General features: G+C 51.1%; 1 long non-coding RNA gene across 1 annotated transcript in view; it reads right to left on the bottom strand.

The window, feature by feature from the left end:
* Positions 1 to 334: 334 nt before the first annotated feature.
* The window catches only part of LOC120597929 (uncharacterized), an 18,949-nt gene continuing 5,568 nt past the window's right edge, over positions 335 to 13,715 (bottom strand). Inside the window, exons 3-4 of the long non-coding RNA XR_005651475.1 lie at positions 7,717 to 7,790; positions 335 to 1,135 (exon numbers count right to left, since the gene is read on the bottom strand). This is a non-coding gene — a long non-coding RNA (uncharacterized LOC120597929). The remainder of the gene's footprint in view (positions 1,136 to 7,716; positions 7,791 to 13,715) is intronic.

The following is a 13,715-nucleotide window of genomic DNA, read 5'->3' as shown; positions in this document are numbered from 1 at the left end:
AAGGCCTGTGTCTGGCCTGGGAGCTCAGCTAGGGTGTATGCTGTGAGTGCAGGCACTCCTCTCCTTCACTGGCCCTAGTGGGCCAGGCCTGGGCATGGAGGGGGCTGAGAGCAGATGCAGTTAAGAGAGTTTGGAGGCCACATTAAGTCTCAGCCCCTAGGCAATTCTGCCCTTTAACCCTCCAGGGTGTTAACAACTTTTTCTAATCAAGAGCAAACTCTCCATGCAAGCAAATTAAGAAGGGCCCCTAGGAAATGCTGGAGTTTTTTCCCCTGAAGTAGACTTTTGGAGGGCCTAGAGAAGTGCTCCCCACGAGGCCTAGAATCAGACAGTGTCATGTCAACGTGCTCTCCATTGTACAGAGAAGGAAACTGAGACTACAGAGATGTAAGGACTTGCCACCACTGCAGTGCAGACGCTGGTACGTTCAGTTCCGAGGGCCCTTGTCTCGAAGCTGAGCGGGCATAGCAAGCTCCAGTTTTTTATTTGGTTCGAATGTTACTTTGAGTTGCTTTAGGGCTCAGGCCCTTTCGGAGTCACCCCTTGGCACCGCCACTGCTCCAGATCTTAGGCTGAAACAAGACCAATCCCCGCGGGAGCCGAGCGACCCGCCGGGGTTCTGTAACCGGGATCAAGACCCTTGGATCCCCCGGAGGACCTTATAGCGCGCCCTGAACTAGGGGTGGGAAGCTCCGGGCGCCGGGGCGGGGCGGCTGGGGCTCCACCCTCTTCACTTCCAGCTGCAGTAAACAGGCGGCAGCAGCCCTGGGGGTTTCTCCTGCAAGCCAGGTGCCGAGTTACATCAGGGTTCCCGGGAGCTTCCCGTCCCGGCGGTCCTCGCCTGCCGCCGTGGCCAAGGAGCAGAGGGCTGGCGACGCGCCTCCTTCCCCGGGCCGCCAGGACAGGAAGGCCTCCAAGTTTTCTCCAGAGGCTCCTGGGACTTGGTTGAAACCCGGTTCGGCTCGAGGGTGGGGGTTCTGCAGTGACCGCGTAGGAACTGCGCCTCGGTTTGTGAAACCAGGGCGCTGTGTTAGCTTTCTGTGCCTCCCAGTTAGGGAAGTCGAGATCCGTTCTGAGCCGGGGGCAGCGGCGGCGGCGAGGCGGGCTGGGACTTCACTATGCGGTGATTCGGCACCTGCGCAGTACGATAAAGTAACCATATGTGGTTATTGGGCACTTGAAATGTCGTGTGAGGACCCCCTAGGAATTCCAGAGTTGGCATGAGATTATTTTAAGATGAAGACATTTGAGATGCAACAGATGTAGAAAAAGTCTCTTGGGATCTTCTCTTATCTGACTAAAAGCAGCAACTTCTGGGAAATGAGGCTGCCATGAATCCCCTCTCCAGTTTTACTGCCCTGAAGATGAGAGACCATTCATACCCATAGACAAATATTATCACAAACCTTATCTTCCAGATGGAAGGTTTAGAAAAGTCATTTGTCCTCCTAAAGAAATCTATTCGTTTTCCCATAGAAGTTATTTCTCCCCACTCTTTTCCTAACTTTAATCATTTAACAAGGCAGCTACTTTCTTTGCTCCTATGTACATACGAAATACACTTTTCCCCCCTGTTAATCTGTCTTTTGTCAGTTTAATTCGCAGTCCCCAGTAACTGAACCTAAAAGGGAAAGTTTCTTCCTCCTCTACAGTGGTTAGTCCTCATTGATATGTGCAAGTATATAATACACACAGGATTTCAAAGACTTAGCATGAGATGAAAGATATTAATAACTTCATAGATTGATTACATGTGAAACAATATTTTTGATAAATTGTATTAAAATATCTCATTAAAATTAATTTCACTTTTTTCTTTTTACTTTTTTGTGTCTACTAGAAAATTTTTTAAAAACATGTGGCTGGTATTATATTTCTATTGGATAGCTGTCAGCTGATCTTGTGTCTTCAGGTTTGCTTTTACCAGGTAACATCAATACAGCTTTATTAACTGAATGCTCTGTGCCAGGTCCTGACCAGCTTGGGCAGTCAGGGGTGGAGAAGGAGGAGGCACTGTGCCAGTCCTTGGGAAGCTGCCAAGCCCCTCTTGGCTCCCAGCTCAGCCTGGCTGGGTCTTCCTGCAGTCTTCCCCTCCTCCACAGGACACTCAAGCCAGAAGAAGGCTGGCCAGTGGGTTCTGGAGCCTGCCAGCACTCTGGGAACTCAGGGAAGGAGCTCCATGCAAGCCATGCAGTTCAGAAGACAGTGTGGTCAGTGGCTAGAAACTATGGCTGGCCCTTGAGAGCTGTTCCCATGGCCAAGACCACAGACGAGGCTTTCAGTTGCCTAGTTCCGGGCCTCACTGCCCAGCACCTCCTAAGTAGCAGCAGGGCCCTCTACCAGCACCACCTGGCTGTGATGGCACAGGCTTCTCAGCTCTCTCATCCTCTTTGCCACCTCCCACTCCCCAGGCTCCGCTTGATTAAATGATGTTCCTGATAATCATTCAGGGATATGGTCTGGAGTCTAAGAAACAAAGATATCCCAGACCCAAAACCAAAACCAAACAACAAAAAACTTCCGCAGCTGGTATTTCTGATTAATAGCCCACACCTGGAAATTTGGAAGGACTGTCCTGGTTGGTGTGACCCAGGTTTAACCCATGCAGCTGATATAAAAGTGACAGCTTTACAGCCCCGTAAAGCTAACCAGACCTGTACACAGTTAAACAACCTTATCTAATGTTCCTTTTTCTTCTCTACATAAACTTGCTCATAATATCTAACACTCTTATCATGCATATTGTGTGCCAGACACTGTGCTAGTAGCTTATATCTATTAATTCATTTAATTTGAATTCAATTAGCTTTCAGGCACAACAACCACCCTATGAAGAAGTACTATTATTATCCATTGTTCATGGGTGAAGAAATGGAGGCACAGAGAAGTTACGTAAACTTGTTCACGGTCACACAGCTAGAAAGGAGCAAAACTGGGATTGAAACCAGGTAGCCCAACTTTAATGTTTGTGCTCCAGATCACTTTATTACACAGCTTCTGCCATGATTCCGGAGGAAGCTGATGTGTTTTGTTTTCCTCGACTAGTTCCTTTGCTAACCAGTTTATGATAAACCTGTGACATGTGCTCACAATCTAAAATGTGTCTGATATTGTCTTTAACAGATTAAAAATGACGAGATGAGAATGTGACCATACCCACGGAGAAGAAAAAAAATCCCGGAAGAATAAATCTATCATTCTTTGTCCGTTTCTCTATGTGGGTGGGCAAGGGGACACTGTCTAAGAGTGGGCGCAACTTGTTAAAAGATAAACTGCAGCTGAAGGTTGTTGCGGTTTGGGTTGATAGGTGCCCTAGCATAGCAAGCTGCCTGGGTGGGCTCAGAAATGTGGAGACACATCTGGTTTGCAGGGGTGGGGGTGGAAGGCTAAATTGCTACAAATGAGAATGGGAGAACAAGCATTTCAGACAGGGGTGGGGAGTGGAACCCAAGAAGAAGTCAGCAAGCTGTGACCTGAATGGGGTGTGGCAGGACAGGAAACAGCTGATGGGTTTTAAAATAAGAAAGCCAGCATTTGATTGGTCTGTGCTGCTTGTGCTTAGCTAGGATGTTGTTTTTCTCCTTCATCCTGACCTTAGGCCAAAGCCTATCACCGACACTGCTCTGTGCCAGTCCACTGAGGCGCTAAAGGTCTAAGGGCTGGGGAGGAGTAGGGAGTTCCAGCTATGGAAAGTGTGGGCATGGAGGCCATGGGCACAGGGTGAGCTGCTGAATGGGAAGTCTACTTGGAGAAACATAAGCCACTCAGCCATCTTCAGAGTTACCAGAGAAGTCACTGGTTTCCTGCCAGTTGCAGGCTGGGTAATGCACTACGGTATCCAGCCAAAATGGCTTCTAGTTCCTGAAACCTAGCACATGTTCCGGCACTCTGGCACAAAGCTCTGTGTGCCCAGAGTGGTGCCTTTTCCCAGTCCATGTAAGCTGGCAGCTACTCTGCGTGGAGCCTCTGCTGAATGATAGAATGCTGAAGACGTGAGGCCTTTCAGGCAGCAGCCACTTGGGTCCCACCCACTCTCAGGCCTGAGCTATTGCTCTAGATTCTCCTGAGTCAGGGAACTCTCATCGGGCCTCTCCAGGCCTCATCCTGACTCCTAATGCAGCCTCCCATCTCTTTCTGGGGCAGCCCGCCTCTGCAAATGTGTCCAGTACGTGGGACCTCAAAGACACAGATATGCAGCCCACGATGGGAGTACCGAGTGACACAATATGAGAAATAGAGCATCTGAGTTTGCTAATTAGGGTTTTTTAAAAAAGAAGTTAGAGCAGACTCAAGGGTTTGTTCATTTATTTATCCCTTCATTCCTATTGTTTATATTGACATGTACACCAGAGATATTGGTTTTCTAATTTGGCCTCACAACATACTGTTGATGTAAGAACATCCAAACCTGTAGAGAATGTTTATGAGAGTTTGACTGAGTTTATTTGAGCCAAGCTGATGACATGCTGGGAAATAAGTTCTCAGACGCTCCAGCAATGATAGTATTGCAGTTCTTTTTATACATTTGAAGTTAAGGAGGGACCAAAAGGAAGATGACCTGAAAGTGGGAGAAAGAAGGCAGGGAAATCTCTATGATTGGATTACAGGATAGTTAACAAGATTATGTGCTCCCTCGAGGGTGGTTACGCCTGCCTCCAAGGGGTCTGAAAAAGAAGATTACTCCAGGCATTTCAAAGGTGTGTTAACCCAGAATGCACAAGGACAATGGATAGGGCTGGTTTAAGGCAAAGATAAACCTTTTATACGCCTGGGGTGTGACTACCCACCATGACTTGCCAGTTAGGAATTTATGATCAGATCACCCTTTGAGGTTACTTTCTGTTACTAACCTTATCGGATTTATTACAGAGCCCCTTTTTCATTCACAATAACTTTAGGTATTTTTATTCCCAAATTACTGATGAGGAAACTGAGGCAAGGGGTGGCTGGAACTCGACCCCCTGTCTGGATTGTTCCGGTCTTCCAGTTTGGTAGGGGTGGGGTGGTAGCAGCCTGGGCTCCAATGCCGAAGTAGAGGAGGAGATGAAGGGAACTGGGTGCCCACCCCTGTGAGTCATACGGGGCAGAAGAGGGGATTGTGAAAGAGAAGGCAGGTGGAGCTCAAACAAAGATGGGAAATAGGGAAGGAGGGGACAAGATGCCCTCAGTGCCTTACAGAAGCAGGTGGAGGCTAGACGGGGTGGGACAGTGGGAGAGTGGGAGATATCCAGCAGAAATCATCCTGCAGAGGTCTCCCTGCAAAATGTTATGGGACCACCTTGAGGGTGGGGTGGAGGAGGGAGGGAGTCCAGCTGGGTGAGCTAGGTATTCATTCATTCCTAGAGCTGTCCAAGGTGGCTGTTTGGAGTAGAGGGCCAGCCCATTCCTGGCAGGTGGGAATGGGTGAAAAAGTGAGGACTAGGTCAGTTGCTTTTCATTCAAGATCTTTTTCCTCCCCTCCACAAGAAGAAGAAAGGCATAACAGCTCCCATTTTAGAGATGAGAAAATGGGTCAGCCGTGTCCAGTGATTTGCCTGATGTTACCAAGTTAAGCTGGGTGCAGCCAGGATGCAAACTTGCCCTTTGCTTGTCTGGTGGAGGAACCTGGTATAAACCCCAAAGCAGTGGATGCTAAGGACAGGACTAGGGATAGGGGGACAAAGTTGGAGCAGGCATTGGTGACTGAACACCCTCACCCCAACACATGCCCTCCTAGCACCTCCTGATTCTGGTCCAGGAGGGAGAGGCTGGGGTCTTTTAGGGCCCTCCTGCCTTAGGTAACTAGTTAGTGAGTCCTATGGGCACACACAGAGGTTATGTACACCTTGGCATAATAGGCCTGGCAGAACAAAAGACTGTGAAAGAAAGAACCAGTGAGTGAGTAAATGAATGAATGGAGGAAAGAATGAACGAAGAGCCCTGTTTGTAGGTCTGTGTCGGTCCAAGTGTGGGTGTGTTTCTGCATGGACACAGCCTTGTTCTCCTCTTGGGTCCTCTAAGCTCCTGGGCGTCTGGCCTGGCTGGGAGGGCTCCATTGGGGCCTGTCAGCGGGAGCACTGGGCTGGGAGTGAGAAACCCTAGGCTTGTTTGACTCCTGGATCTGCTGTTTCCTGGTGGTGAGACCTTGAGCAAGTCACTTCACCTGCCTTCTTCCTCTGCACAATAGCCTGCTAACCCATAGCTCAGGAGACTGCTGTCTACTATAGTCCACTAAGCTTCATGAATTGTCAGGCTCTGGACTGATATTGTCCTTGTTACAAGAGTAAACAGCCCTGGACAGAGTTCACAGGACGAGGCTGGGCAGGAGATTGAACAAGGAGTGGGGAGAGTAGAGGAGAAAAGGCTTCAGGCTGAGTGAGGGTTGGGGTGGCATATAATGGGGAGGCTCTTGGTTGTCCCAGGCCAGATAGCCCCTGGCACACACTGCCCCTGTGCACCCTGGCTGCACAGCCCAGCTCCTGCTGGGTTCCTCAAATTCATAGCTTTACTTATTCTGCTTAATTGTCCCATGAGGTGGGTAGCAATTATCTTAATTTTATACCTGTGTGAACTGTGCTTCAGGGAAGTGAAATGACCTGCCTACAGTAACAGAGCTAAGAAATGGCAGAGTCTGGATCTGAGCTGAGGACTGGGCATCAATCTTCCCCAGCCCCTCTAGCACAGAGTGTGGGCCCCCTGCCCTCCAATCCCCTGGCTCCAAAGGCATATTCTCAGGTTCAGGGGGGCCCTCATTCTGCTCTGTGAGGCCTATCTTGACTTGTCACAGGGTGGGGAGCCTGGCATCCTGGTAGAAGCATATCAGGTCACAGTGACAGTCATGACTCCCAAGGGACTGGCTCCCCAGGGACTGGCTCCCAGCCACAGCCCTGGGGAGTAGGTAGCACTCTACCCCTACTGACCCCTGGAGCACAGGGACAGCCAATCAGGGAGCCCCTCGAAGTCCATAGGGGTGCTGGGGAATAGAGGGGTTGTAGGGGTAGATGAGAGATGGCCCCTCTCATTCTGGGCAGGCTCTGGCTGAGAAATAAAAAGGGCTGTTCATGGGCAGAAGACATGGGATGTGGACAGGTGGGTCTCAGGAAGCTGGGCAGACCTTTCATTTCCAAGCCCAGATCCACTTCTTGGGTTTGCCAGCATTCCCTACCACCTCTCACAGCACCATAGCCAGCTGAGCAATGGGTACAGTCTCCCCACCTGCCCCCAAATGCCTTCACAAACCCTTTGTCCCCGAGGGCTTCATGCTGCCCCTTCTGGAAATAAACAAGGACCATGGCAGCAGCTCATAGCACCCAAGGTGTGGGTCATAGGAAGCCCCTGTGGACTTCTGGAGGGTGCCACTCAGAGGATCATCGTGGGCCAGGCGGACCCTGCCGGGACAGCAGGAGCCCCTCTAATTGCCCACTGGAGATAAGGAGCCACGGAGTTTGAGTTCCTTTCCCTTAATCAAACAAACCCATCTCAAGAAGGTTTTTTGTCCCTAATATTAGGATTGTCTTGGCACATTTCCTGCTTATTGCCTAGGAATCAGGATAGGACTGGGGAATGAGAGGTAAGCTGGACTGAGCTGGGCTTGGGATAGCTAAGGGAGGGCTGGGAGCCAGAGGCATGAAAACGGGAGATGTTATTGGAAGGACTTGCCTGCCCCTCCCCTCCAGCATTGAGCTTTTAGAGGGAGGAGAGATGGGGGATGTGGTTTTGGCTTTCTGGGATTCTCACCTTGACTCACAGAACTCTTCCAAAGCAGGTAAAGCAGAGTTCGATCCAGCACTTTCTCGGGGTCCCAAGAGCTTCTGAGAAAGGAGAAAGAACATAGACTCCCTGAGTGCTTACTGCCTGCAAGGCCTGTTCAAGTGTGTGGAAACACTAGGCACTTGACCCTCACCATGAACTTGGGCCAGGATTATTATCCCGCTTGGAGTTCAGAGAGGTGAAGGGCCTTGCCCGAGGTCTCAGCCATGAATGGCAGGTTGTGGTTTGGGCCTGGATTAAGTGGCTGATACCATTTTTTCACCAGAGCATTCCTAAGAAGGCGATGCTCATCTTAAGGAGGGAGGCACTAACAGGGTGTTTCAGTGCCAGGACAGTGAGGCAGCAGTGGGACTTTTCTGTACTGAACTGGAGACTCACCCGAGAAGCAGGCCCTGCCCTGGCCACGCCTCTCCCCAGCTGCAGACTATTTGCCTCTCCTGCAGCTGGGCTTGAGTTTCATGACTGACCACAGCCTCAGGTTGCCTCAGTCTTCAGGCCTCAGTTGGGGGAGGTTGAATTCCTGCCTGTCTGGGTCTCCTGTGCCATTCATACTTGTTACCAAGGCCTAACATGCTCTCCCTCTCCCCAAGCCTGAGCAGACCTTGATGAGACCCTCACTCCCCATCAAGACCCCTGAGCCAGTTCAGATCTGAGTCAGGGGAAGGGAGGCAAGAGGTGTCTTCTCTTGATGCTCACCTCCTGCCCCATGGAATGGGCACCACTGCCACTAGCCTCCCACCCCCATAGCACTATTGCTTACCCCACATCCTGCCTCCTATTATCTCTCTGGAACCTGGGGGACATTACTATTATTGTCCTAATGTTAAAGGTGGGGAAACTGAGCTTAGTTAGGGGACATGTTGGCCTGCGCCTGACCCTAGAGCCACTCTGCTGTGCTGTGGCCTCACACACTCTCTGACAGTGCCTCATATCTCTTGCAGGAGGCCTTCTCTGCCCCTACCAGCCACAGGCCACCCCTACCCCACTCTACCCTCACTGACCTGATCTGACCCCAGCTGGTTTTGCCTCCTTCCCTAGGGGACCTTGGGGACTTGGCTGTCCTCTTATCCTCCCCCCTGCCCATCTCCCTGATATCCCAGCCAATCAGGGGTCCCCAAATAAGCAGGGCTGCTGAAGAGGCGTGTGTGGGTGCCGAGAGATTGCTTGGAGAAGCCCTGTCCTGAGTGGGGCTCCTCTGCCTTCCAGTCCCTGAGGGGTTCCTCAGGTGGTGTCATTACCCTATGCTGAGAAATACACATCAGTGAATGCTGAGGGGCACCCATGGGTGCAGGGAGACTGACAGGGGCCTTGTAGACTGGCCCCTTGGCCTACTTGGATCTGTCCCAGCCTTAAGCTCTGATGTCATGGAGACCTCCAAAAACCCCTTCTCAGGGGAGCTGTGCAAAGGCAGACAGGCTTGATGAGGTGCTAATTACTGAGCTAATTGGAGCCAAGTGAGCTACAGATGGCCTGGCTGACAGGAGGTGGGGACTGCACAAGCAGAAGGCGCTGCCGTCAGAGTAAGTAGGGAGGCCCAGGCCTAGATCCAGAGTAAAGTGTTTATTTACAAGATTGATTTACTAGGGCTGACCAGCTGCCTTAAAATGCATCCTGGTCTCCTCCACACCATGGCCCTGGCCCTGGCCCTGATCCAAAAGGACTTGTGTTCTGAGGCCACACTTGTTGGAAGCGTTCATGGAGCACATGAGGGGCAGAATGCTCTGCTCTGGGGGAGCATCAAGGAGGATGGAGGCCCACTGCCCTATCCTGAGGCCTACTGTAGCCAAGGCAGACATGGGCTGGGTACCATTAGAAGCAGCCTATGAGAACAGAGGTGACGTCACTGAGCTGGATCATCCTGGAGGGGTCTGGGGCTACCCCATGCCAGCCCTAGTCAGGGCCTTGGCCTGGGCTCTGTCCCTCTGAGAACAGGCCTGTGTGGCCTCCCAAAGGGGCTGGAGAGCCCAGGGAGATGGACTTGTAATAAAGGCCTCACAGATAGGGGATGAAACTGACCTCCAGACGGAGGGCAGGAAAATTAGTGAGCTCCACTTTGCTGCAACCAGAAAATGAACAGGTAGAACACCCTCTTCCCTCCATATTCTCCTCTTCGCAGCCTAAGGCCATACCCCAGGCCTCATCAGGGTATAGAGTGGCTGTCGGTCACACTGGCCTAGGTGTCTCAGCTCACCCCAATTCTAGTCCTATTGGCTGCCTGTGGCTTCTAATGGCATTCTGAACTCTTTAGTCTCTAGGCCTTTACTTAGGCCATTCCCCTCACCAAACATGTCTGTTCCTTTCTATCTAATTAGGTCCTCTCCGTTCTGTGGCCTCTGGTTCTATCTGCATCCCAGACTGCTCCTTGACCTTCTGCCTGATGTCCGCTACCACCCACACCCCCTGTTCCTGCTCCTCCACATCCCTCGTGGGGCCCAGGACCCAGACCCAGGTCATTAGGAGAGAAAGCTGGGAAGCTAAACACCTCCCCAATTGAATGCTTGTTCCCACTCTCCTCCTTTCCAGGATGCTTTCAGAGCTAGATGAGTTTATGGGTATGAAAGTTTATGAGTTTAATAACATGATAATAATTTTTAATAACAATTTTTAATAATTTAATAACATGATAATAATAATACTGGTTTAATAACATGATAATAATTTTTCTAATTTTATGAGTCCCCACTTCTGAGCCAGGCATTGTGCTAGGAACTTTTCATGCATATTACTCTCAGCAACCCTCCAGGGCTGGAGTTTTTATTATCTCTATTTTTCAATGAGGAAACAGAGGCTCAGAGAAGCTAAGCAACTAATCCAAAGTTACACAGCAATTAAGTGACAGTCTGGGGACTCCCAAGTCACTACCCTCACAATGGGAGGAAGGTTGTTATTATTTTTTTGCCAACCTTTTTCTTTCCTCCTTTTCCCTCCCTCCCTGCCTGTTATCCTCTGCCTGGTGAGCTTGCATCATTACTAGGGCCCAGGGGTCCAATTAGAGTTCCTTCCCAGAGGAACTGACTGAGGCAACCCCAGCCCCAAGGGGGCCTCTCTGAGCAGAAGTTTTAATTAGCCATCACTGCTCTTCCTAAAACTCTGACCCACCTGTGGGCTACACCAGCCCAGCCTGGCTTTCAGGCGAGACGTAGTAAGACTAGTGCCCAACCTAGCAGCACAGCTGAAGCCACCCCGGCATGGGAGAGAGGTGTGCCTAGGCCCCTGTCCCATCATATCTCCCTGGATCCACCTCAGCACTACTTTATTTAATACATTAAATGGATTATTAATAAAATAAATGAGTTAAGTGACTTACTTATTTAAATGGATTTTATAAATTAAATGCATTAATATTCATAAAGCATTTAAAACAGTACCTGGTACACAGTAAAGGCTATGTGAGTGTTAAATTTTTTAAAAAATCAAGTCAGCAGGCATCGAGGGAGAAAAAGGCAGGATGGGGGCACAAGGATATCCTTGGACATGAAGATAGCATGTTCCTGGGTCACCTGGCAATGCTGAGTGGCCCCTGTGTGAGCTGTCAGCATCTGTGAAGTTTGCAATCCTGCCCCTTTGCAGTGTGGGAAGTTTGGGGCCGAGTACACAGCAGGGCTTGGAAGAAGTAAATGAACTAGTGTGGAGAGTAGGCCCTGTGCCAGTCACTACAATGAGCATTTTCTATACTGTGCACTGCCTTATAGGACAGGGGTTATCATCCCATTCTACAGATGAGGCAACTGAGGCTCAGACAGGCAATCATCATGTCCAGGGTCACACAACCATTGAGAGGCAGAGTAAGATTTAAACTCAAAGCCTAAGCCCTATGTACTGGAAATCTTACTCCTCATGGTCTACACCTCAGGTCACAGGGTGGCAGTCAGTAAGGCCACAGAGCCACAGAGCCCAATCCCTAAAGAGGAGAAAATGTCCCTCTGTGCTCCTACTCAGTCTTCTGGAAATCTGAGGGCTCTGAGCGTGGGTGTTTGTGTGGAGGACCCTGGAGTCTCCTTTACTGGGGCAGGACTATGAGTCTAAGCTGAGATAATGACAAGGAGTATCTGAGGCTACAGAGTTGAGGCAGTTCCCCCACTCCTCCCTGGAGCTTCCCTACTGTGACCCTGGCCTCAGCCAGCCTTGCTCTACACCTCCCCCCTCATCAGCAGCCACTGTGCCAGCAGCAAGCCAGAGCGAGTCCTCCAACACCGTTGCCTGGTAACCAGCCCTAAGTGACGGAAACCCCAGAGGTCTGCTAACAAGGGGGAAGAGCCAACCACCTGGCCCAGACCCCACTGCCTCAGCTGGCTGGCCTTAGGAAGGCTTCCATGGACAGTCCACCCAGCCTGCCCACAGTAGGAGGGGAGGGTACTCTAGCATTGGGGAAAGGGGCCCCGGAGGGCCAGGAGGAGCCCCCCAAGACCTTTGAACTGGAGAGCTGGAGGAAGGTAATTCCTGATGGAGGCCAAAGGCCTACAGAAGCGAGGCGGACACTGGGCAAGAGTCAGAGTTGTGGGCACAGGCCACCCAGGCCCAAACCACTATCCTGGGAACAGCTGTGCTGCTGGCCCAGGGCACAGAGGTTGGGGGAGGGGATCCCCAGAGAGAGGCTCTAGGTGGGAAAAGAAAAGGAGGTGATTAGGGAGGCTGGCAAAAGTCCAGGCTCCGGGTAGGGGGAGCAGCCTGCTGCAACATTGAGCGGGAAATGCATCAGCCTCTCCCCATTTCTTAGGGGCTCCCCCTCCTCTTCACACCCCCCGCCCCAGGCTGGGGGCCTCCAAGGATGGGTTTGCAGGCAGTATGAGGCATGCAGGTGGAGCTCAGCCAGGTGTTTTTCCATCCTGAGCCTGGGGGGTGGGATGGGGAGGGAGAAGCAGTGTCAGAGGTGCTGCCAGCCCCTGGGCATGCACCTGTCTGGGCCTCAGTTTTCTCACGTTGAAATAGGGGCTGGCCTGAGTTTTGGTGTTGTGGATCCTAAAGCTGAGAGGGCAAGTGCAGAAGCTGTAAGGAAGCTTTTGGAAGCCGAGGCTCCTTTTAGGCTCTTATTACTGGGCCTGGGGAGGATTTTCTATCTTTCTTCCCTTTCAGATGTACAGCGTCCTCCTTCACCATGAACCCTGCACTCCATAACCATGGCCTGACTCAGACCTGTGCTGGGCACTGGAGTCACAGCACTCAGGAAGACGCAGGTCCTGCCCTGGAGGAGATCCCTTCACAGTCTAGTAAGGGAACCAGGATTGTAATCAGGCAATTTTAACACAGGGAGCTGCAGCTAGCACCAAGATGCGTTTGGAATACTATGAGGCCTCAGAAGAGGTGATCAAACCTAGCCTGGAGCTCTGGAAGCCTTCTTGGAGGAAGGGATCTAAGCTGAATCTTGAAGGCAGTCTGGAGTCAGCAAAGAAACAGCCAGAAAAGCAGCTGAGGCTAAGGAGAGCATATGCCAAAGCATGGAGGTGTGACCCAGCAAGGAAATTTGGCTGGCTCTGGGGAGGAGCTACAAGAGGCTCCGAGCTGGGGGTGACAGGGTCAGAAGTGGGCATTGAAAAGACCTCTCTGGAGGTAGGGAGGGGCTGTTTCCCACTGTTTCCAGTACCACAACAGACCTCCCAGTGGCTGGGCTCTGGCACAGCCAGAATGGGGGACCCTCCCCTGATTCAAGGTCCAGCCCCTATTCCTCAGACCTCTCAGGCCACAGCAGCCCCATCCCCACACAAGTGCATCTCACACTGAAAAGCCATGGGCTGTTTTCCATCTGCCTCTCTCACTGCACTGGGAAACAGCACCTGGGTCCCACTCACTGCCAGCATAAAGCCTGGGCATCTGCAATATTTGATGGAAGGAAAAATGGGAAGGACAGTCAATCCACCCCAGCTGTAAATTAATCAGAGAGTTCCCCCTTTCCTTGTAGGAAGGTCCCAAGATCCCAAAATTATTATGTGTGGGCTTTTATCTTTTCTTTTCTTTCTTTTCCCTCCCTC

This window comes from Pteropus medius, unplaced genomic scaffold (genome assembly GCF_902729225.1).
Source record: "Pteropus medius unplaced genomic scaffold, Ma_sr-lr_union100, whole genome shotgun sequence".
NCBI lineage: Eukaryota > Metazoa > Chordata > Mammalia > Chiroptera > Pteropodidae > Pteropus > Pteropus medius.
Note: the sequence above shows the minus strand (reverse complement) of the source record. Positions and strands in the feature narration are given on the sequence as shown.